Source organism: Muntiacus reevesi, chromosome 8, assembly GCF_963930625.1.
Source record: "Muntiacus reevesi chromosome 8, mMunRee1.1, whole genome shotgun sequence".
In the NCBI taxonomy this organism is placed as follows: Eukaryota; Metazoa; Chordata; class Mammalia; order Artiodactyla; family Cervidae; genus Muntiacus; species Muntiacus reevesi.
Window position 1 is genome coordinate 12,626,821 of NC_089256.1, and position 26,288 is coordinate 12,653,108.

General features: G+C 38.1%; 1 protein-coding gene and 1 pseudogene across 1 annotated transcript in view; one reads left to right on the forward strand and one right to left on the reverse strand.

Moving 5' to 3' along the window:
- The window catches only part of STAG1 (STAG1 cohesin complex component), a 497,553-nt gene that overhangs the window by 109,103 nt on the left and 362,162 nt on the right, over positions 1-26,288 (forward strand). The gene's annotated exons all lie outside the window — the stretch shown is intronic.
- Positions 4,300-8,289, reverse strand: LOC136173772 (prefoldin subunit 4-like; annotated as a pseudogene).

Genomic DNA, 26,288 nt, shown 5'->3' on the forward strand with positions numbered 1-26,288 from the left:
GACAAAGAAATTCTATACAGTCAGCAAAAGCAAGACTGGGAACCGAATGTGGCTCAGATCATGAACACCTTATTAAAAAATTCAGACTTAAATTGAAGAAAGTAGGGAAAACCACTAGACCGTTAAGGTATGACCTAAGTCAAATCCCTTACAATTATACAGTGGAAGTGACAAAGAGATTCATGGAATTAGCTCTGATAGAGTGCCTGAAGAACTATGAACAGAGTTTTGTGACATTGTTCAGGAGGCAGTGGTCAAAACCATCCCCTAAACACGCAAACAGGCAAAATGGTTGCCTGAGGAGTCCTTAAAAATACTGAGAAAAGAGGAGAAGCTAAAGGCAAAGGAGAAAAGCAAAGATAGACCCATCTGAATGCAGAGTTAAAGACTAGCAAGGAGAGATAAGAAAGCCTTCCTTATTGATCAGTGCAAAAAAATAGAGGAAAACAATAGATTGGGAAAGACTAGAGAACTCTTAAAGAAAATTATAGAGATACCAGAGCATTTCATCCAAATATGGACATAATAAAGGACAGAAATGGTATGGACCCAACAGAAGCAGAAGATACTAAAAAAAAGGTGACAAGAGTACGAAGAACTATACAAAAAAGATCTTAATGACCCAGATAACCATGATGATGTGATCACTCACCTTGAGCCAGACATCCTGGAGTGTGAAGTCAAGTGGGCCTTAGGAAGCATCACTACAAACAAAGGTAGTGGTATTGATGGAATTCCAGATGAGCTATTTCAAATCCTGAAAGATGATGCTGTGAAAGTGCTGCACTCAGTATGCCAGCAAACTTGGAAAACTCAGCAGTGGCCACAGGAGTGGGAAAGATCAGTTTCTATTCTAATCCGACAAAGGGGCAGTGCCAAAGAGTGTTCAAACTACTGAACAGTTGCACTCTTTTCACATGATAGCAAAGCTCAAAATTCTCCAAGTGAGGCTTCAATGGTATGTGAACCGAGAACTTCCAGATGTTCAAGCTGGCTTTAGAAAAGGCAGAGGAACCAGAGATCAAACTGACATTGGTTGGATCACTGAAAAAGAAGAGAGTTCCCGAGAAACATCTGGAACATCTGCTTTGTTGACTACACCAAAGCCTTAGACTTTGTGGATCACAAGAAACTATGGAAAATTCTTAAAGAGATGGGAATACCAGATCACCTTGCCTGCCTCCTCAGAAGCTTGTGTTTGTGTCAAGAATCAATAGTAAGTACTGGACATGGAACAACAGATTGGTTCCAGGTTGGGAAGGGAGTTATTTCAAGGCTGTATGTTGTCACCCTACTTACTTAACTTACATGCAGAGTATCATGTGAAATGCTGGATTGGGTGAAGCACGAACTAGAATCAAGATTGCCAGGATAGATATCAACAATCTCAGATATGAAGATGACACCACCCTTATGGCAGAAAGTGAAGAACTAAAGACCCTTTTGATGAAAGTGAAAGAGGAGAGTGAAAAAGTTGGCTAAAACTCAACATTCAGAAAACTAAAATCATGCCATCCGGTTCCATCACTTCATGGCAAATAGGTGGGGAAACCATCTAAATAGTGGCTGCAGCCATGAAATTAAAAGACATTTGCTCCTTGGAAGAAAAGCTGTGGCCAACTTAGACAGCATATTAAAAAGCAGAGACTTTACCAACAAAGGTCCTTCTAGTCAGAGCTGTGGTTTTTTCCAGTAGTCATGTATAGTTGTGAGAGTTGGACCATAAAGAAAGCCGAGTGCCAAAGAATTAATGCTTTTGAACTGTGGTATTGGAGAAGACTCGTGAGAGTCCCTTGGACTGCAGGGAGGTTAAACCAGTCCATCCTAAAGGAAATCAGTCCTGAATATTCATTGGAAGGACTAATGCTGAAGCTGAAGCTGAAGCTTCAATATTTGCTATCTGATGTGAACAACTGACTTATTGGAAAAGACTGTGATGCTGGGAAAGATTGAAGGCAGGAGGAGGAAGGCTGACGGAGGATGAGATGGTTGGATGGCATTACCGAATCAATGGGCATGAGTTTGAGGAAGCTCTGAGAGTTGACGATGGACAGGGAAGCCTGGATTGCTGTAGTTCGTGACTGAGCAACTGAACTGAACTGTACCTGGGATAAATCTCATTTGCTTGTGGTGCATAATTTTTTATATACATTTAAAAGTTTTGATTTGCTATTATTTTGTTGAGGGTTTTACATCTATGTTGACGAGAGATAGTGGTCTGTAATTTTCTTGCAGTGTGTTTGTCTAATTTTAATGTTTGAAGTATCTCCTCTTCTTTCATCTTCTGGAAGATATGGTAGAGAATTGGTTATAGCTTCTTCCTTAAATGTTTGTTAGAATTTACCAGGGAACCTATCTGGGTTTGGTTCTTTATGTTGTGGCAGGTTTTAAAATATTGATGCAACTTCTTTTATAGATACAGGCCAGTTTATATTGCCTGTTTCTTGTGAGTTTTGGCATATTTTATCTTTCAAAGAATTGGGTCCATTTCATTTCAGTTTCACATCTTGTGAGTATACGCATTGTATTCTGTTGTTACCCTTTTTGTGTTGTCGTTTTCTGTAATGATATTCCGTTTTTTACTTCTGATATTGTGTCCTTTTTTCTTAGTTAACCTAGGTGGATGTTTATTGACCTTTTCAAAGAACCAGTATTTGGTTTTAGTCACTTGCATCATATTGTTGATTTACTCTTTTACAAGTTCTTTGACTTTTGCACTAGTTTTTATTATTTGTTTTCTAATGCTTAGTTTTTATTTACTTTGTCCCCCCCCCATTTCTTAGGTTGGAAGCTTAGACAATTGGTTTTAGATTTTCTTCTTTTCTGCTATATGCAGTCAGTGCTATAAATTCTCTCCAAGCTGCTTTGGCTGCATCCTAAAAATTTTGATGAGTTGTATTTTCATATTCGTTCAGTTGAAATGTTTTTAAATTTCTATTGAGATTTCTCCTTTGACTCGTGCTATTTAGAAGCCTGTTGTTTAATTTCCAGGTGTTTTGTGATTTTTCCAACTATCTATTAATGATTTCTAATTTAATTCCATTTTAGCCTGAGAGCATGGATTATTTGATTTCTGCTTTTTCAGATTTGTTAAAGAATTTTTTATGGTCCAGAATGTTATCTGTTCTGATGAATGTTCCATGGGAGCTTCAGAGGAATGTGAATTCTGCTGTTGTTGAATGGAACAGTTTAAAGATGTCAATTAAATCCAGTTGATTGTGTTACAGAGTTCACTTGTGTCTTTATTGATTTTCTGCCTACTTTTTACTATTTTTTGTTGCCATTCTTTATCCCTCAGAAGTTTGACAAAATAAGAACAACTCTTTTACATTCTGAATGTAAGAGAACTGATGGGAGAAGTGAAAGAGTTAGGAGCCCTGAGAAGAAGTAATCAGCTCAGCTTAGAAGATAACCTTGGGAATGTTGAGAAATGTACCTTTAGAGTGTGAGATATATATATATACATATATATATAAAATATATGGCATAATATATAAGAGCATATTATATATGCTCTTTCAGGTGTAGTATCTTTCCAGGTAGCTCAGTGGTAAAGGCTGCCTGCCAGTGCAGGAGACTCATTTGATCCCTAGGTCAGGAAGATCCTTGGAGGAAGGCAAGGCAGTTCATTCCAGTATTTTTCCCTGGAAAAAACCCCATGCACAGATGAGCCTTGTGGGCTATAGTTGGGTCGCAAAAAGTTAGACACTACTGAGCATGCATGCATCTTTAAAACCAACATAATTCAGAAAGAATGGGGAATTTTCTTTATTGAAAATGAAATTTAGCACAGTGTCTAGCATGTAGCTAGATGCTTTAATGAGTGTTGGGTGTTATCAGTAAAGAGAAAAAACAATAGCAAGTTAGTTACAGAGTGATACCAATTTATGGGTGACTACCTATAAAAACGAAATAGAGGACTATATGACCAATGATGAATTTATAAGATTGCTGGAATGATTGAGAAATGTTTAGAATGGCTTATGAAAAATGTAGTAAGTACAAACAAGTGTTTTTTTTGATTGCTTAACCAATTTTAATAACATGGCGTTAAAGCCCCTACACTTGATATAATTGTTATGCTAAATACATTATGAATGTAGATGAATTCATGAATATAGATTGTCGTCTTTTAAAATATAAAATAAATAACCAAGATGTGAAAATAGGCAAGCTTCCATTAAATAAATGAAACAGTTTTTTAAAGTTTTGCTTTCCATTTCATTTGAAGAAGGGAAATTACCATTTTAAACAATATTCAAGTTTATTAAACAAATTTAAAAAATTTTTATAAAATGTTTAACTTTCATCAGCTTCAAGGCTTATGTTACTCTCAAATTTTGTATGTAACTGACAGAGGATGAGATGGTTGGATGGCATCACTGACTCAATGGACATGGGTTTGGGTAGACTTCGGGAGTGACAGGGAGGCCTGGCGTGCTGCGGTTCATGGAGTCGGCAAAGAGTCCGACGTGACTGAGCGACTGAACAGAACTGAACTTTCAAATCTGCTAACACCCACTGAATTGATTCCTCTCTGGACTCTTAAGGCATCAGTTTCTTCTTGGCAAATTTTTTTTTGGCTTCTGCTAACATTTCTTGTTTCTTCTTTAGAGTGACTAATGAAAACATTGCCAGTCTGATAAGATATCATTGCTGTCATCTGCAAGCATGATGTCCTCACAGGCATCTTCTAAATTTTGGAGTTGTTTCTTTTTTACTTCTGTTTCCTCCTTCAGCTCTGTGATTCTACTTGTATTCTGTGCAATTTGTTTATCTTTTGTTGATCTTCAAAAGTGACATTGACGTCTTCTGCAGCTGCCTTTTTCTTTGGTGGCCACCATCTTGGCAAACGAGTTTTAAAGCTATGATTAGAACAGAAATAAGATGAAGGGATGGTAAAATGGTAAATGAAAGACTGGTATACATCATTTTTATGTACCTTCTCCACCAAGGGAAATTTTTTTAGAGCTGTAGAGAGCCAAATGTATAGGTTTCTAAGACAAAGTTGGTTGTGTTTAATAAAATGAGACTTAATTAAAAATGGGGAATAGAGAATAAGAATGCACCAGATTATTTACTTAAGTAAAGTACTCATAAAATGAGATTTTCAAAATTTTTCAGATGTCCTGAAACCATCACTAGACTTCTTGTTTTTTGATCCCCAAACCTGGTGTTCATATGTGCTAAGTCTCTTCAGTTGTGTCTGACTCTTTGCAGCTGAATGGACCATAGCCTATCAGGCTGCTCTGTCCAGGCAAGAAGACTGGAGTGGGTTGCCTTTGCCCTCCTCCGGGAGATTTTCCTGACTCAAGGATTGAACTCATATCTCTTAGGTCTCCCGCATTGGCATGTGGGTTCTTTACTGCTAGTGCCACCTGGGAAGCCCCTAAGGAAAAAAAAACCTAGCAGTGGACTTTATTTTCTGAGCAAGAATAAGCTGAGTGTTCTGCCTTTTAAAGTTGTATTGCTGTAAAACTAAAACTCTAGTAGGTTTCATGCTTGGCTGCTCAGTCGTGTCTGACTCTTGCAACCTCGTGGACTGTAGCCCTCCAGGCTCCTCTGTCCATAGGGTTTCCCAGAGAAGAACACTGAAATGGGTTGCCATTACGTTCTCCAGGGGATCTTCCCCACCCAGGGATCTAATGCAGGTCTCCTACAATGCACGCGGATTCTTTAATAGCTGAACTACCAGGGAAGCCCCATACTGTGTTTATGTAAGTTTAAAGTATATATTAAAATGTTTGTCTGATTAAGGAAGACTACACGACAGCATTGTTTATGGTAGTCAGAAACTAGAGACAGGCTAAATTTAACCCAAGAAATGGGTTAAATACACTTATGACACATAAGTATTAACAAATGGTGTAGAATTTCCACAGTGCTTTTTCCAAGTAAAAAATGTAAATTGCATATAAACATGTAAAGCATTCCATATTTGTATTTCTTATTAAACTTGTGTAAGTTTGAATACTTATATGAATCAGGCATTTTGTTTCTTCTCACTTTTTTCTTTTTCAAAATATTGTAGTTACTCATTTTAGTTCCTTTCTGTTTTGAGAATTATCTCAGTTATTTGAGATATTATTTGAGAATTAAATGAGTTCCTGCAGAAGATGTTGGTTGGATTTAAAAGTTAAGTTGTAATTTGGATATTACAAAATCCAGCTTGAATATCTGGAATTTCATGGTTCACGTATTGCTGAAGCCTGGCTTGGAGAATTTTGAGCGTCACTTTACTAGTGTGTGAGATGAGTGCAGTTGTGCGGTAGTTTGAGCATTCTTTGGCTTTGCCTTTCTTTGGGATTGGAATGAAAGCTGACCTTTTCCAGTCCTGTGGCCACTGCTGAGTTTTCCAAATTTGCAGGCATATTGAGTGCAGCACTTTCACAACATCATCTTTTAGGATTGGAAAGAGCTCAACTGGAATTCCATCACCTCCACTAGCTTTGTTCATGGTGATGCTTCCTAAGGCCCACTTGACATCACATTCTAGGATGTCTGGCTCTAGGTGAGTGATCACACCATCATGATTATCTGGGTTGTGAAGATCTTTTTTGTACAGTTCTTCTGTGTATTCTTGCCACCTCTTCTTAATATCTTCTGCTTCTGTTAGGTCCCTACCATTTCTGTCCTTTATTGAGCCCATCTTTGCATGAAATGTTTCCTTAGTATCTCTAATTTTCTGTAGAGATCTCTCGTCTTTCCCATTCTATTTCTTTGCATTGATTACTGAGGAGGACTTTCTTATCTCTCCTTGCTATTCTTTGGAACTCTGTGTTCAACTGGGTGTATTTTTTCTTTTCTCCTTTGCTTTTTGCTTCTCTTCTTTTCACAGCTATTTCTCTTCTTTTCACAGTAAGGCCTCCTCAGACAGCCATTTTGCTTTTTTGCATTTCTTTTTCTTGGGGATGGTCTTGCTTCCTGTCTCCTGTACAATGTCACAAACCTCCGTCCATAGTTCATCAGGCACTCTGTCTATCAGATCTAGTCCCTTAAATCTATTTCTCACTTCCTCTGTATAATCATAATGGATTTGATTTAGGTCATACCTGAATGGTCTAGTGATTTTCCCCACTTTCTTCAATTTAAGTCTGAATTTGGCAATAAGGAGTTCATGATCTGAGCCACAGTCAGCTCCCAGTCTTGTTTTTGCTGACTGTATAGAACTTCTCCATCTTTGGCTGCAAAGAATATAATCAGTCTGATTTCAGTGTCGAGCATCTGGTTATGTCCATGTGTAGAGTCTTCTCTTGTGCTGTTGGAAGAGGGTGTTTGCTATGACCAGTGTGTAAAACTCTATTCGTAAAACTTGGCAAAACTCTATTAGCCTTTGTCCTGCTTCATTCTGTACTCCCCAAGGTCAAATTTGCCTGTTACTCCAGGTGTTTCTTGACTTCCTAATTTTGTATACCATTCCCGTATAATGAAATGAACATCTTTTTTGGGTGTTTGTTCTAAAAGGTCTTGTAGGTCTTCATAGAACCATTCAACTTTAGCTGCTTCAGTTCAGTTGCTCAGTCGTGTCTGACTTTTTGCAACCCCATGAATCACAGCACGCCAGGCCTTCCTGTCCATCACCAACTCCCAGAGTTCACTGAAACTCAGGTCCATCGAGTTGGTGATGCCATCCAGCCATTTAGCTGCTTAGTCATATATTAGTAGTGTCTGGATACTGAACTGTTTTCAGAGGGATTGTGCTATTTTTGCATTCCTTTCAGCTATGTGTGAGTTTTCCAGTTGTTCTGACTTCTTAACCAACACTTGAAATAGTCTTTTTAATTTTAGTCATGCTAATATGTATGTAGTAGTATCTCATTTCAATTCTAGTTTCCATTTCCCTAATGGGAAGATCACCTGGAGAAGGAAATGGCAACCCACTCCAGTATTCTTGCCTGGGAAATCCCATGAATAGAGAAGCCGCAGGCTAAAGGCCATGGGATCACAAAAGAATTGATACAACTTAAGAGACTAAAACAACAAAACAATGGTAAAGAGCCTCCCATGGCATATTTGTCACCCTTTTATCTTCTTTGTTGAAGTTTCTGTTCAAATCCTTCACCTGTGGGGGAAAAAAGGAACTGTTTTCTGTCTTACATTTGAGGTTTGAAAATTTTCTTCCTGTAAGTTCTTTTTCAATTACATGATTTGAAAGTTTTTTCTCTTAGTGTATGACTTTTTAAAAATCTCTCAAATCTCTTTTATAGAGAAAAAAGATTAAGTCCAGTTAATCTCTTTTTTGTTTCTTTTTATGAATGATACTTTTGGTGTCACCATGTAAGAACTCATTACCTAACCGGAGATGACAGAGATTTTCTCATATTTGTTATATTCCATTTTGTGATTATAGCCGTCCTCGAAACTGCAAAATGGTATTGCATTGTGGTTTTGATGTGCATTTCTCTAATAAGCTGAGCCTCAACTCTTGATGTGCTTATTGGCCAATAATATATCTTCTTTGGAGAAGTGTCTGTTTGAGTCCTTTGACCATTTAAAAAATATATATATTATTTATTTTTGGTTATGGTGGGTCTTTGTTGCTGCAGGCAGCTTTCTGTAGTTGTGGTGAGCTGAAGCTCCTCTTTGTTGTGGTGCGTGGGCTTCTCATTGTCCTGGCTTGTCTTGTTGTGGAGCGTGGGCTTCAGATTCGCGGGTGTAGTAGTTGCAGCTCACAGGCTCTGGAGCCCAGACTTAGTAATCGCGGTGCAGAGGCCTAGTTGCTCCAAGGCATGTGGGTTCTTCCAGGGCCGGGGTGAACCTAGGCCCCCTGCATTGGCAGGTGGACTGCCAACCACTGAACCTCCAGAGAAGTTCTGACAATTTCTTCTTAATTGGTTTTTTTTTTTGTCTTATTGGATGGTAAGAAATTACAGTGCCTGAACAACATGAATTTGAATTATGTGAATCCACTTAAACATAAACTTTTTTCAATAAATGCATCCTGTAATACTAAACACGGTCTACAGTTGGTTGAATCTGTATCTGCATAACTGTGGATGTAGATGGCCATCTGTGAAGTTATATGTGATTTTTCAACTGTATGGGTGGTTGAACCTTGTAAGCTCTGTGTTGTTCAAGGGTCATCTTTGTATTCTGGATACTGGATTCTTATAGGATAAATGATTTGCAAATTTTTTTTTACTATCCCTTGGTTGCCTTCTGACTCTGTTGATAAAGTCCTTTGATGCAGAAAAGTTTTTTTTGTTTTGATGAAGTCTGTCTTATTTTTTCTTTTGTTGCCTGTGCCTTTGGTGTCACAGCCAAGAAATCATTTCCAAATCTACTGTCATGATGCCTTTGCACTAGTTTTTCTTTAAGGAGTTTTATAATTTTTACACTTAGATGTTTGATCCATTTTCAGTTGATTTTTGTGTATGATGTAAGACCAGGATTCAGTTTCTTTTTTTTTTTTTTTTCTGTATGTGAATATCTATTTTTCCCAGCACCATTTTTTGGAAAAGACAGTGTTTCCCTTATTTGCATGATCTTGGTTTGCTTGCCAGAATCCATTTGACCAAATATGTGAGGATTTATTTCTGGAAGCGCTTTTCTTTTGGTTTGTATGTTTGTCTATATACTTGTATCACAGTGTTTTGATTACTGTCACTTTGTGGTGAGTTTTGAACTCTAGAAGTGTGAGACTTCCAACTTTGGTCTCTCTTTCCAAGATCATTTTGGCTTTTAAAAGTCCTTTCCATGAGATTCCATAAGAATTTTGGATGAGATTTTCTGTATAAAAGGATTAAAATTTTGATAATTACAGTATTGAATCTGTGGATTGTTTTGAATACCCAGTGACATCCTTATAATATTGTCTTCCCATCTGTGAACAAATCTTTTACCTTGGTTAAATTTCTCTTTAAAATGTTTCATTTATTCTAATGCAACTATAAATGTAATTTTCTTCCCTTTCATTTTTTTTAATGGTCACTATACAAAAACAGTGTTTTGTGGTTGATTTCTTTTATCTTCTAACATTGTTAAACTTATTAGTTCTAAGAAAGAAACAATTCATTTTTGTATGTTATCTTCCACCTACAAATTTTTTCCAACTTGTTCTGTCGCTCAGTTGTGTCCAACTCTTTGCAACCCCATGGGCTGCAGCCCACCAGGCTTCCCTGTCATTCACTATCTCCAAGAGGTTGCTCAAACTCATGTTGATTGAGTCACTGATGCCATTTTCAACTAGTATTTGGCTATTGTTGATTCTTTAAGATTTTCTATATATAAAGGATTATGTCATCTCTGAATAAAGATAGTTTCACTTCTTTTCCTATTTGGATGTGATATAGGTCTCTTTCTTGCATAGTTGTTCTCCTTCAACATACACTTATTGAAAACCATGGTAAAACGAACATTGTCGACTTCTTGATTTTAGGGGGGATAGCTTTTATTTTAGTTGTTCAACAGAGTGTGAACTTAGTTACGTGTTTTTCATAAATGCCATTTATTAAGAAAGTTCCATTCAATTTCCTAGTTTTTTTAATGTTTTTATCATGAAGGAATGTTTTGGCTCTTCAGTGTCCCTTGAGATTTTGTCAAATGCTTTTTGTCTTAATTTGAGATGATTTTGTGGTTCTTTTTTACTTTTTAATAATGTATCTTATTACATTGATTTTCTAATGTTGAACAACTTTGGCATTCTTGGGTAAACCTCCCTTGCCCATGGTATATATTATGTTTAATATGTAGTTGTATGTTTGCTATTTGAAAATTTTTGCATTTATATTTATAGGAGAAATTGTTCTGTAGGTTTTATTTTGTGGGGGGGAGTGCTGTCTTTGTCTTTTATATAGAAGAAATGCTGGCTTCATAGATTGAGTTAGGAAATTTTCCTTGTATATTTTTAGGAAGACTTTGAGAATGATCAGTGTTATTTCTTTAAATTGCTTGTAGAATTCACTAGTGTGACCATCTGATTCTGGACACTTTTGTTGGGAGGTTTTGATAGCTGATTCTCTTTGAATGTTACAGGTTTGTTCTAATTTTTCTTTTCCTTGAGCCATTTAATATAGATTATGCAGTTTATTGGCATACAATTTTTTTCTATTGTCTTATAATCTTTTTTATTTCTGTAAGGTTTTTAATTCTAGAAATTTAAGAAAGGTGGAAATTTATAAATAAATAAATATATAAATTTAAAATTCCTTTAATCAGATCCTGTTAGGAAACACTTGCAGGCTCTATAGAAGTAATTCTCAAAGTATAGTTCCCCACCAGCAATGTCAGTATCACCTGGGCACAGTTAGAAATGCGGATTCTTGGAAATTCCCTGGAAGTCCAGTGGTTAAGACTCTGTGTTCTTACTGTCAAGGGCACGGGTTCAATCCCTGGTCAGGGAACAGATGCAGCAAACTACATGGCATGGCTGAAAAAAAAAAAAAGAAATGTAGATTCTTGAGCTATACCACATACCTATTGAATCAGACCCTGGGGATGGGATCCAGCAGTTGTATTCCAACAAGACTTTGAGATAATTCTGATACACACCACAATTTGAAAAACCCCAGTGCAGAGCTTTCCTGAATGTTGCTGGTATTCCCTAAATGGAGACCTGATCCCCTCAGCCCTCAGGAACAGAACCCCTAGGAGTATTCAAAACCTCCAAGCCACAGTCTCCAGCATCAGTGGCCTATCCAGGGTTGGGTTTTACTGGTCCCACCTTGTCCTCAGAGGCAGACAGAGAATGAGCATCATATCAGTGTGTCCCGTCCCTCAGATGTTCTACCATCTGCTTGTTTGCTTCAGTCGTCTGAACAAAGGCCATGTAGCTGTGGCAGGAGCTCGTATCACTTCACCCAGGGCAGCTGCACAGGGCTTAGGAGCCAGGTGGCATGGGGCTCAGACCAGGATAGCAGGGTGGGGCTCCTGTAGGCTCAATGACAGGTAGAGGTCCTGACGTTGAGTCTTCACGTAGGTTGAATTCCTGGCTGAATTCAGTTCAGTTGAACCCTAAGTTCCATTTAGGGTTCTACACGCTGGCTGCATGATGACAACTTTGATAATGCACACACTTTCATGAAGTTAGAACTTCATTAATTTGAAATACTTGATATGACAGTGTTCCATTAGAGGGAATTCTCTGGTGGTCCAGTGGTTAGAGTCCCACATTCCCACTGCCAGGGCCGTGGGTTTGATCCCTGGTGAGGGAACTGCAGGTGTTGGAGAGGTTGGAGGCGTGGATCAGCAGTGGCTTGCTGCGGAAACCTTCTTCTCTTCCTGATTTAATTGACGAGTATGGTTATTTGCATCTTCTCTCTTTTTTACTTACTGAGTCTGAAAGTTTGTCAGTAATGTCAATACGTTAAAAAAAGTCAAATTTTAGCCTTATAAATGCTATTATTTCTCTACTCTTGTTTATTTCTTCTTTTATGTTTATTATTTCATAACTTTTGCTGCCTTTAGGTTTAATTTGGGCTTCCCAGGTGGCGCTAGAACCTGCCAGTCAGTGCAGGTGGCATGAGAGATGCATGTTGGTGCCTGAGTCAGGAAGATCCTCTGGAGCAGGGCATGGCAACCCACTCCAGTATTCTTGCCTGTAAAATCTCATGGACAGAGGAGCCTGGTGGACTACAGTCCATTGGGTCACAAAAGGTCAGACTTCACTGCAGCAACATAGCACGCACATAGGTTTAATTTGCTCCTCATTAAGGTAGACTCATTGGAAAAGACCCTGATTCTGGAAGGGATTGGGGGCAGTAGGAGAAGGGGACAAGAGAGGATGAGATGGCTGGATGGCATCACCGACTCGATGGACATGGGTTTGAATAAACTCCGGGAGTTGGTGATGGACAGGGAGGCTTGGTGTGCTGCTATTCACGGGGTCGCAAAGAGTCGGACATGACTGAGCGACTGAACTGAACTGAACTGAAGGTAGAAAGTTAGGTTATTGAATTGATGCACTTTTTTTTAAACGTGGGCGTTTACAGTTATATTTCCCTCTGAGCACTCCTTTTGGTGTGTCTCATAAATTTTGACATACAGTGTCTTTGTTTTCACTAGCCTCATAGTATTCTAATTTGTCATTTCTTCTTTAACTCAGTAATTTAAGAGTATGCTGTTTAGTTTCCACATATTTGCAGATTTTCCAGTTTCTCTTCTGTTACTGATTTCTACTTCCTTTTCTTTCTTCTCTAAGAATACAATTTGTATGATTTCAAGCTTTTAAAAGTTGCTGGGACTTTTTTGTGGCTTAATCAGCTATGCTGTAGAATGTTGTATGTGAACTTGAGAAAAAGGTGTATTCTCTTTTTGGGTGGAGTGTCCCTTACATGTCTATTAGGTCTGTTTGATTTATGGTATCTGTTGTTCAAGTCCTCTATTTCCTTTTTAATCTTATGTCTGGATCTTGGTTTTTTTATTTTGAAAGTGGTATATTGAAGTCACTAACTATGGCTACAGTCATCCATGGGGTTGCAAAGAGCCCGACACGACTGAATGACTGAGCATACATGCTTGATAAGTAAAGACTTTTGACACTTTGCTTTGTTTTTCTTTCCTGCTTGTCTTATATCTTCATTTTTCTTTAACTTTTTATTGGGCTGTAGCTGATTAACAAACAATAGTATGATATTTTCAGGTGAACAGCAAAGGGACTTAGCCATACATATACGTGTTTCTGTTCTCCCCCAAACCCTCCTCCCATCCAAGCTGGCGCATGACATTAAGTAGAGTTCCATGAGCTATACAGTAGGTCCTTGTTGGTTATGCATTTTAAATATAGCAGTGTGTACATGTCCATCCCAAACTCTGTAATTATCCCTTTCTCCCATCTCCACCCTGGCAATGAGAAATTTGTTCTCTAAGTCTGTGAGTATCTGTTTTGTAAGTTAGTTCATTTGTATCATTTCTTTTTAGATTCCATATATAAGGGATGTTATATAATATTTCTGTGTGACTTCCTTCACTCAGTATGACAGTTTGTAGGTCCATCCATGTTGTTGCAAATGGCGTTATTTCGTTCTTTTTAATGGCTTAGTAATACTACATTGTGTGTATATATATATTTTATATATATATGGTGTGTGTGTGTGTATATATATGTATATGTACACATGTATATGTATGTATGTATATATATATATACACACCACATTTTCTTTATCCATTCCTCAGCCAGTGGACATTTAGGTTGCCTCTATGTCTTGGCTGGTTTGGCTGGTTCAAAATGGGTCAGGGAGTACCTCAAGGCTGTATGTTGTCACCCTGCTTTTTTAACTTACATGCAGAATAATCATGTGAAATTTAGGGCTAGAGGAATCACAAGCCGGAATCAACATTGCCAGGAAAAATACCAACAATCTTAGATATGCAGATGATACTATTCTAATGGCAGAAAGCAGAGAAGAACTAAAGGGCCTTTTGATGAGGGTGAAAAAAGAGTGAAAAACCTGGCTTAAAATTCAGCATGCAAAAGACTAAGATCACAGCATCTGGTCCCATCACTTCATTGCAAATAGGTGGAGAAAAAAGTGCAAACAGTACATTTTCCACTGGGCTCCAAAATCACTGTGGACAGTGACTGCAGCCACGAAATTAAAAAACTCTTACTCCTTATAGAGAAAGCTATGACAAACCTAGACAGTGTATTAAAAAGCAGAGATACCACTTTGCTGACAAAGGTCCGTATAGTCAAAGCTGTGGTTTTTCCAGTTCAGTTCAGTTGCTCAGTCGTGTCCACCTCTTTGCAACCCCATGGACTGCAGCATGCCAGGCCACCCTGTCCATCACCAACTCCCGGAATTTACTCAAACTCATGTCCATCGAGTCAGTGATGCCATCCAACCATCTCATCCTGTGTTGTCCCCTTCTCCTCCTGCCTTCAATCGTTCCCAGCATCAGGGTCTTTTCCAATGAGTCAGTTCTTCACATCAGGTGGCCACAATATTAGACTTTTAGCCTCAGCACCAGTCCTTCCAATGAATATTAAGGACTGATTTCTTTTAGGATGGACTGGTTGGATCTCCTTGCAGTCCAAATGACTCTTAAGAGTCTTCTCAAACACCATAGTTCAAAATCATCAACTCTTCGGCACTCAGCTTTCTTTATAGTCTAACCTCTCGCAAACGTAATGACTATTGGAAAAACCATAGCTTTGACTCGACGGACCTTTGTTGGCAAAGTAATTTCTCTGCTTTTTAATATGCTGTCTAGGTTGGTCATAACTTATTTTCCAAGGAGCAAGCATCTTTTAATTCATGGCTGCATTTACCATCTGCAGTGATTTTGGAGCCCCCCCGCCAAAAAAAAAAAACCTAGACAGCATATTGAAAAGCAGAGACATCACTTTGCTGACAAAGACCTGTATGGTCAAAGCTGTGGTTTTTCCTGTAGTCATGTATTGATGTGAAAGTTGGACCATAAAGAGGGCTGAATGCTGAAGAATTGATGGTTTAGAATTATGGGACTGTAAAAGACTCTTGAGAGTCTTTTGGGCAGCAAGGAGTTCAAACCAATCTATCCTATAGGAAGTCAAACCCAAATATTCATCGAAAGGACTGACGCTGAAGCTGTTGTACCAATACTTTGGCCACGTGATACAAAGAGCCAACTCATGGAAAAGACCCTGATGCTGGGAAATATTGAGGACAGAAGAAGGGGGTGCTACAGAGAATGAGATGTTGCGTGGCATCATCAACTCAGTGGACATGAGTTTGAACAAACTCCTGGAGATAGTGGAGGACAGGAAAGCCAGGCATGCTGCAGTCCTTGGGGTCACAAAGTTGGACACAACTTAGCAACTGAACAACAGTGTTTCGGCTGTTGTAAACACTACTGCAGTGACCTTCTTTGTTGCTTAATTTCTCCATCACTGCCTGCCTTTGTGTTTGATCTTCTAGTGTACCTTTTTCATTTAAAAAAATTTCACTTTCAGTTACACTGGTGATCATGATATGTTATGTTTATATCAATTTAGTTCAAAACGGTAGTAACTTAACTGTTTATTTATACATTTGGGTATACTTCAAATATATTGTGGATTTGGTTCTAGACCACCACAGTAAAGCAAATAGCACAATAAAGTTACGTGAGTCACTTTGAGTTTTTCAGTTTTCCAGTTATGTTTGGTCTAAACTATAGCTTGTTAAATATTCAGTGTTACTATGTCTTAAATGATGTACATACCTTTATTTACATATATAAAAACACTTTATTGAGAAGGCATGCTAGCCATCATCTGAGCCTTCAGCTATTTGTAGTCTTTTTGCTGAAAGAGGGTCATGCCTCAGTGTTGATTGCTGCTGAATGATTAGGGTGGTTATTTCCAAAGGATAGAGTGATGGTGGCAGTTTCTTAAAATAAGGCAACAGTGAAGTTTGCCACATTGGTGGACTCTTCCATTCATGAATAATTTCCCTATAGCATGCAGTGCTGTTTGATAGTATTTTACCCACAATAGAACTTTTAAAAAAAATTGGACTGAGCCCTCCCAAACTTGCCACTGCTTTATCACTTAGGTTTTCATAATATTCTAAACTCTTATTGTCATTTCAGCATCTGCTCAGCATCTTCAGCAGTTACAGGTTTCATCTCAAGAAAGTACTCTGTTTGCTCATACACAAGAAGCATCTCCTTTGTTAGTGTATATCATGAGATTTGTGGCAATGCAGTCACATATTCAGACTCCACTTCTAATTTTAGTTCATTGCTATTTCACTCACTACACCAGCAGTTCTTTCCCACACTAAAGACTTGAATCCCTCAAAGTCATCTGTGAGTGTTGAAAACAGCTGTTTGCAAAGTCTTGTTGATATTTTGACCTTTTCCATGAATCATGAACATCACTAATGGTATCTAGTAAATACCATTTTGAACGAATGAATCTTTTCCTGAATCTTTTCCTGGTTTTCATCTGACCTCATCCAGGTTCATCAGAGAAGGCACTGTCTATGGCAGCTACAGTCTTATAATAGGTATTTCTTAACTAATAAAAATTAAAAAGTGAAATAACTCCTTGTGGGCTGCAGGATGGATTCTGTGTCAGGAGATGTGAAAATGGCATATGTCTCACTGCGTCTTTAGCAGAGCTCTTCAGTGATCAGGTGCATTGTCAACGAGTAGTAAGTAATATTTGAATCTTTTTTTTTTCTCTGAGCAGTAGATCTCAAGAGTAGGCTTAAAGCATTTACTAAACAGTGTTCCAAACTTGATGTACTGTCAACCAGGCTTTGTTTTTCCATTTCTATAGCACAGGCAGAATAGATAACAGTGTAATTATTAAGGGCCCTGTGATTTTTGGAATAGTAAATGAACACTGGCTTCAATTTAAAGTCACTAGTTGCATTAGACCCTGTCAGGAAAGTGTGCTTGTTTTTTTGAAACTTTGAAGCCAGGCACTGACTTCTCCTAATACCTATGAAAATTCTCAATGGCATCTTCTTCTGGTGTAATACTATTTTGTCTACGTTGAGAAACTTTTGTTTAGTTTTCTTGTTCAGTCACTCAGTTATGGCCGAGTCTTTGCAATTCCATGAACTGCAGGACACCAGGGTTCCCTGTCCTTCACCATCTCCCGGAGTTTGCTCAAACTCATGTCCATTGAATTTCAACCATCTCATCCTCTGTCATCCCCTTCTCCTCCTGCCTTCAATATTTCCCAGCATCAGGGTCTTTTTCAGTGAGTCTGCTCTTCCCTTAAGGTGGCCAAAGTACTGGAGCATCAGCTTCAGCATCAGTCCCTCTAATGAATATTCAGGTTTGATTTCCCTTAGGATTGACTGGTTGGATCTCCTTGCTGTTCAAGGGACTCTCAAGAGTCTTCTCCAGCACCACAGTTCAAAAGTATCAATTCTTTGGTGCACAGCCTTCTTTATGGTCTAGCTTTCATATCCATACATGACTACTGGAAAAACTGTAGATTTGGCTAGATGTGCCTTTGTCAACAGAGTGATGTCTCTGCTTTTTAATATATTGTCTAGGTTTGTCTTAGCTTTTCTTCCAAGGAGCAAGCCTCTTTTAATTTCATGGCTGCAGTCACCATCTGCAGTGATTTTGGAGCCCAGGAAAGTAAAGCCTGTCACTGTTTCCATTGTTTCCTCATCTATTTGCAATGAAGTGATGGGACCAGATGCCATGATCTTTGTTTTTTGAATGTTGAGTTTTAAGTCAGTTTTATCACTCTTCCTTTTCACCCTCATCAAGAGGCTCTTTAGTTCCTCTTTGCTCTGTGCTATAAGGGTAGTGTCATCTGCATATCTGAGTTTATTGATATTTCTCCTGGCAATCTTGATTCCAGCTTGTGCATTATCCAGCCTGGCATTTCGCGTAATGTACTTCGCATTAAGTTAAATAAGCAGGGTGACAGTAGACAACCTTGACATACTCCTTTCCCAATTTGGAACCAGTCCATTGTTTTGTCTGGTTCTGACTGTTGCTTATTGACCTGCATACAGATTTTTCAGGAGGCAGGTGGTCTGGTATTCCCATCTCTTTCAGAATTTTCCACAATTTGTTGTGATCCACACAGTCAAAGGCTTTGGTGTAGTCAGTGAAGCACAAGTAGATGTTTTTTCTGGAAATCTCTTGCTTTTTCTATGATGCAATGGATGTTTGCGATTCCATCTCGGGTTCCTCTGCCTTTTCTAAATCCTGCTTGTACATCCGGGAGCTCTTGTTTCGAATACTGTTGAAGCCTAGTTTGAAGGATTTTGAGCATTAATTTGCTAGCATGTGAAAAGAATGCAGTTGTTTGGTAGTTTGAACATTCTTTCGCATTGCCTTCTTTTGGGTTTGGAATGAAAACTGTCCTTTTCAAGTCCTGTGGCCACTGCTGAATTTTCCAGATTTGCTGGGATATTAAGTGCAGCACTTTGACAGCGTAATCTTTTAGGATTTGCAGTAGCTCTTCTTGAATTCTATCACCTTCACTAGCTTTTTTTTTCATAGTTAATGCTTCCTAAGACCCAGTTGACTTCATATTGCAGAATGTTGGGCTGCAGGTGAGTGATCGATCACACCATTGTGGTTATCTGGATCATTAAGAACTTTTTTTTTGTATAGTTCTTCTGTGTATTTTTGCCACCATCTTCTTAATATCTTCTGTGTCTGTTACATCTATACTGTTTTTTTCCTTTATTGTGCCTGTCTTTGCATGAAATATTCCCTTGGTATCTCTAGTTTTCTTGAAGAGATCTTTAGTCTTTCCTATATTGTTTTCCTGTATTTCTTTGCATTGATCACTTAGGAAGGCTTTCTTATGTTTCGTTGCTGTTTTTTGGAACTCTGTATTCTGATGAATATATCTTTCCTTTTCTCCTTTGCCTTTTGTTTCTCTTCTCAGCTATTTGTAAGGCCTCCTCAGACAACTATTTTGCCTTTTTGCATTTCTTCCTCTTGGGAATGGTTTTGATCACTACCTCCTGTAGAACATTCGAGCCTCCATCCATAGTTCTTCAGGCACTCTGTTTATTAGCTGCTGAGCAACCATTGACAGGAGAATGTTGGACCCCCCCCCCCCCCCCCAGAAAAGATACCCCATGTACAAGGGCAAAGGATGCCACAACAAGATGGTAGGAGGGTGCAGTCACATTTAAAATCAAACCTCATACCATCCAGAGACTCTTGGAGGGTGCAAACAAAACCCAGTGTGCCCCAGGGCCAGGGAAAGGAGCCATGATTTCCACAAGAGGCTAAGCCAGACTTGCCTTTCTGTGTTTGAATGTCTTTTGCAGAGGCATGCATCAGAAGTGGCAATCTGCTGGGATAATTCTGGGAGGTGCGGCAAGTGGCATAAGTCCTCTTGGAGGAGATCGCCATTATCCCCACTACAGAGCCACAGAGCAGGTGACCCAGAAACTGCAGAACAATTATACCAAAGAAGTTCTTGCACTGTTGCGAATGTTCTAGGTCCCACAACAGGTTTCTCCACCTGGGGATCTGGCAAAGGGACTGAGAACCCCCAGGGAGTTTGACTTTGAAATCCAGTTGATTGTAAATACCTTAATTGTTTTAACTAGATCTTCTAGTTAATTTGGTGCAACTACTGCATCAGCATTTGCTGCTTTACGTTGCACTTTTATGTTAAGGAGACAGCTTCTTTCCTTAAGTGTCATGTACCAACCTCTGCTAGCTTCAGACTTTTTTATTGCAGCTTCTTCAATTCTCTTAGCCTTTATAGAATTAAGAGAGTTAGGGCCTTTTTTAAATTAGTCTTGGCTTAAGAGAAAGTTGTAACTGATTTGATCTTTTATTGAGATCACTAAGACTTTCTATCACCAGTAGGCTGTTTTGTTTCCTTATCATTCTTGTGTTTTCTAGGATAGCATTTTCAGTTTTCTTCAAGAACCTTTTCTTTGAATTCACAATTTGACTGACTACTTTGTGCAAGAGACCTTGCTTTTGATCACTCTGAGCTTTCAACATTCTTTCTTCGTTAAGCTTAATCACAACTAGGTTTTGATTGAAAGTGAGAGACATACAATTCTTCCTTTGAGTTGAACACATAGTGGCTCTTGTAGGTTTATTAATTGGCCTATTTTCAGTATTACTACATATCAAGGAATAGGTCCACAGAGAAGGGAAGAGAGAGAGGAATGGCTGTTCAGTGGAGCAGTCATAATATAGACAATATTCGTTGACTATGTTCTTTGGCTTATGTGGGTGTCATTCACAGCACCTGAAAACAATTATGAAAGTGACTTTGGTGATCACAGATCGCCATAACATATGATGATAATAATCAAAAGTTTGAAGTATTGATAGAGTTACCAAAATGTGACACAATAAACATAGCAACTGCTATTGGAAGAATAGCAGTGATAGACTCTCAGGGTTTTCACAAAACCTTAAATTAGTAAAAAAAGAAAAAAAAAAAAGCAGTATCTTCAAAGTGCAATAAAATGAGGTATACCTATAATAACTTGTAAAATCTTACTTCTGTCCCCATCCCTCACTTATATTATTGTTATATCTTTTCATTCAAAAAATTAGATCTTCCGTAATCTTGGAAGAATTTATATTGTTAAAATGTCCATACATTTTGGACAAAGCAGTCTACAGATTTAATGTAACTTGTATCAAAATATCCATGGCAGTTTTCATAAAGCTAGAAAAAGTTGTCCTAAAATGTATATGGAACTGCAGAAGACCCAGAATTGCTGAAGCAATCCTGAGGAAAAAGAACAAAGCATAGCTCTTTCAAAATTCAGACTCTACCACAAAGCTGTAATATCTTATACGGAAAATAATCTGGTAAATGGGTATATTTGAGTCACTTTGCTGTATACCTGAAACAAACATGGTATTGTAAGTCAGTTATACTTCAGTTAGAAAGTCAACTGTATCTACATTGTGTATTAACATAGATATATAAATACTATTTTATTATTTTTCTTTTAAATCATGAAACAAATATGGGAATTACAAACCAAAAATAAATGATGTTGGCTTCTGTATTTGCCTTTTAGTTCATTTTTCCAGTGTTTTCTGTTTTCTTGTGTGTGACTTCAAGTTACCGTTTATTGTTCTTTCATTTCTGTGTAAGGGACTTCCTTTATTATTTCTTGTAAGGCATTGCAGGTCTAGCAACAAGCTTCTTCAGTTTTTATTTCTCTAGGAATGTCTTAATTTCTCTGTCATCCTTGAGTGATAGCTTGCTGGGTATAGAATTATTGTTTTGACAGTTTTCTTTTAGCATTTTAGATATGTCATTCTAATGCTTTCTGGCTTCTATACTTAATGAGAAATTGAATGTTAGTCTTATTGGATTTCTGTGGTTTCTGTGGATTACTTGTATGTGGTCAGCTTGTTTGTTTTTGTTCTTTGTGTAAGATTCTTTGATTAATCTGGCTTTTACAGTTTGACTGTACAAGTGACTTCCGAATCAAGTAGGTTTGAACTGCACTTGTTCACGCTTAATTAAACAGATGTTTTTCAATAAATACTAAAGTACGTCACAATCTGATTGGTTGAGCACTAATACAGAATCATGGATATGGCCAGCCAACTGTGAAATTATATATGAAGCTTTTGAATGTGCAGGAAGTCAGTTCCCCTAATCTTGTTGTTGTTCAAGAGCCAACTATGGTTTGTATCTGTGTGACTTTAAAAAGATTGCTTTCTACTTACAGTTATTATAAAATGTTAGCAATATTCCTCGTTTTTTAATACATGTTTAAACGTATCTTACACCCAGTAGTTTGTTTCTCTCACTTCCCCATCCCTATGTTACCACCCTTCACCCTTTCCCACTGGTAACTACTCTTAATAGTTTATTCTCTATATCTCTGTGTGACTCTCTTTTGAATTTCTTCTTCCCGGAGTTCATTTATCTTACTAATTGTGTAGATTTATGTATTTAAAATAGGTTAAGTTTTTGCCATGTATCTTCAGATATTCTTTCTTGTCTGTCTTTGTTTATCTACTTCTGGAAGTCTCAGTTCAATATCTGAGCTTAGATGGAGATGATTTCTGTGAATTTTTTTTTTTCTGGTAATGGGCCATCATTTCATATTTTTTGTATGCCTTTTGAATTTTTGATGTTATGAAAAACTGGACTCTTTCAGTATGTCCAGTGTTGTAACATTGGACACTAGGTTCTTCTCTCCTCCTCATGGTTTACTGTTGTCTTTTCAAGGGCCACAGTCATCTCTTAGAATTTGCTTTGCTAACCTGTTTTTGCAAGGACTGTATTCTTTGTCATGTATGGGTCCTAAAATTTTGTTGTCTTGTTCAGTGGTGATCTTCCAGATTTCTTCTGCTAATGGAAACAAGTAATTTCTGGGGTTTTTTTTTTTTTTTGGCAGATTGTCTGTTAGCTGAGGTACTTCTTCAAAAATTAGGCAGGCTGCCTACAGCTTGGCCTAGTATTCACTTTGTGCTTGCATGGAGAGCAAAGATTACCTAGAATTGAAAGCCTGTACTCCTTAGTTCTTCTCTAAGAATCCATCCAACCCTGAGCATTCATGTAGTACTCTCCATTTCCTTGCATATGTGATACCTCTTTAAAGTACTTACTCCCCAAATAGCTTTCTCCTCCCCCTTTTTTAATTTAAAGCTTTTTAGATTGTTTAATGCTTATGCAATCCACTCTCTTGCCCCAGACAGCTACTTGTATCACTGTGTGTTTAAATGCTTTTGAAAGATAATAGTTTCTCCAAGAAAAGAAAAAGGAAGCTCTTCGAAACACTCTGCTACAGTTTTAGAGAACAGTCCATGGTGTTTTCTTGAGCACTAGCAAGCCACACCAGTAACTTGGTCTGCTGTCCTTGTGGGCTATGGAGTTGGCATATGAGTAAGCAAAAATACTACTGTGGTCTCTTATCAAGTATAATAGATGTCTTTTAGGCACTCCTTTCTTTATCGTAAACTTGTATTAGATTCCAGATGTTCATAAGAGATGAGCTTTGTTGTTTTTTGGCCAAACTAAGAGTTGTTTCTGGCTTCCCTGGTGGTTCAGTGGTAAAGAATCCACCTGCCAATATAGAAGATGTGGGTTTGATCCCTGGGTCAGGAAAATTCCCCTGGAGAAGGAAATGGCAAGCCACTCCAGTATTCTTGCTTGGGAAATCCCATGGACAGAGGAACCGAGTGGTCTATAGTTCATGGGTTTCCCCTAAAAGCTGGACTTCATTTAATAACTAAAAAACAACAAAAGTTCCTTTACTGGAGGGCCTAATTTTTGATTTTTCCTAGTCCTCCATTTTCTATGACATCATTTCTTTCTTTTGTTTTTGATTGATAATTCAATTTTCATGATTTTTTCCACTTCACATTTCAAACAGTGCTTCTCTGTCTTTCAGCTTACATTGTTGGAGTTGGTGATGGACAGGGAAACCTGGCATGCTGCAGTCCATGGGGTCGTAACGAGTCAGATACAACTGAGTGACTGATCCCATGGACCCCAGCACTCCAGGCTTTCCTGTCCTTCACCATCTCCTGGAGTTTGCTCAGAGTCATGTCTGTTGAGTCAGTGATGCCGTCCAACCATCATCCTCTATCATCCCCTTCTCCTGCCTTCTCTCTTTCTCAGCATCAGGGCCTTTTCCAGTGAGTTGACTTTGTATCAGGTGGCCAAAAAATTGGAGCTTCAGCTTCAGCATCAGTCCTTCCAATGAGTATTCAGGATTGATTTCTTTTAGAATGGACCTATTTAACCAACTTACATAGTTTCTACCAAGAAGTCTGATCATAATTTTTTGTTTTTTCTCTGTATGTGAGGAATTATGTTTCTTTTGTTTCCTTTCAAATTTTCTTCATATTTACCAACATTTATATTTTAGAATATTCGTGGGAATTCTCTGATCTTTCTTCTGTGTTTTAAAATCTCAAATTACTTTTGGAAAGCTCTGTGCTACCTCTTCAGATGTTTGTTTTTGCCTTGATGTTTCTCTCTTCTTCTGAATTCTAGTTATGTGTTATTCTGTTAGGTATTGTGTCATGGCCTGTCTTGGATGCCCTGTTTTGTCTCACTCTGCTACTTTTTTTTTTTGTTTAATAAACTTTAGTTTTAAGATAAGTTTTAGGTTCACAGCAGAATTGAATAGAAGTTAGAGAGATCCCCCATAACTCTTGTTCCCACATACATATAACCTCTTCCACTATTAACATCCCACATCACAGTGATTCATCTGTTACAATCAGTGAATCTATGTTGACATGTCATTATCACCCAGTGTTTATAGTTTACATTAGGGTTCCCTCTTTGTGTTATGTATTCTATGGGTTTTGTTTTAAATGTTCAGTTTAGATGTACCCATGATTCTGGTATCATACAAAATAGCTTCTGTGCCCTAAAAATCTTTTGGTCTTACTTGTTCATCTTCCCTATCCAACAATGTTTGGCCATCTCTGATATTATTACTGTCCTCATAGTTTTACCTTTTCCAGAATGCCATGTCATTCAAATCATATAGGGTGTAGCTGTTTCACATTGGCTTCTTTTAGTTAGTAATAGGTATTTGAGCTTCCTCCATGTCCTCTCCTGGTTAGATAGCTCATTACTTTTAAGTGTTAAGTAATATTCAGTGTTTTCTGTCTATCACAGTTTATTTGTTCATTCACCTCTTAAATTACACCTTTCTTCTGTTTTGGCAGTTTTGAATAAAACTGTTGTAAATACCTTTGTGCTGGCCTTTATGTAGACATAAATTTTTAGTTTATTTGGGTAAATACAAAGGATTGTGATTATTGGTAGTACTGGTAGTCGGTAGTACTATTGATTGTAGTCTGTGTATTCTCGCATACTCATTTTTTTCTAAAGTAGTTTTCAGAGGACCTAAATAGACATTTTTCTGAAGAATATATACAGATAACCAAAATCTACATGAACAGGTACTCAACATCACTAATCTTCAGGGAAATGAAAATCAGAGCAATAATGATATATCCCTTCTCATCTATGAGAGGATGTCTTTGCTCAAAAAGCTAAGAGAGATATTCTGGTTGAGGATACAGACAGAACAGAAGCCTTGTTCACTGTTGGTGGAAATGTAATTTGGTACAATCTTTAGAAAACAAATAATTAAAAATAAGACTGTTGGATTATATATTATATGTAATATTATATAACAATCCCACTTCTCAGTATATATCCACGATAAATGAAATCATTATCCCAAACACATAGATGTGTTTATCCCACGCTTACAGCAGCATTTCAATTTGCCTTGATTCATGAACCTAACATTCCAAGTTCCTATGCAATGCTGCTCTTTATAGCATCAAACCTTGCTTCTATCCCCAGTCCCATCCACAGCTGGGTGTTGTTTTTGCTTTGGCTCTATCCCTTTATTCTTTCTGGAGTTATTTCTGCACTTATCTCCAGTATCATATTGGGCACCTACTGACCTGGGGAGTTCATCTTTCAGTGTCCTATCTTTTTGCCTTTTTTGTACTGTTCCTGGGGTTCTGAAGGCAAGAATACTGAAGTGGTTTGCCATTCCCTTCTCCAGTGGACCACATTCTGTCAGACCTCTCCACCATGACCCGTCTGTCTTGGGTGGCCCCATACCGCATGGCTTAGTTTCATTGAGTTAGACAAGGCTGTGGTCTGTGTGATCAGATTGGCTGGTTGTCTGTGATTTTGGTCTCAGTCTGTCTGCCCTCTGATGCCTTCTCTCAGTGCCTACCATCTTACTTGGGTTTCTCTTACATTGGATGTAGGGAATCTCTTCATGACTGCTCCAGCAAAGCGCATCTGCTGCTCCTTACCTTGGACGTGGGGTAGCTCCTCTCAGTCGCCACCCCTGGCATCGAACATGAGCTAGCTCCTCTCGGCTGCGCGTATTAAAAAGCAGAGACATTACTTTGTCCACAAAGGTCCGTCTAGTCAAGGCTATAGTTTTTCCAGT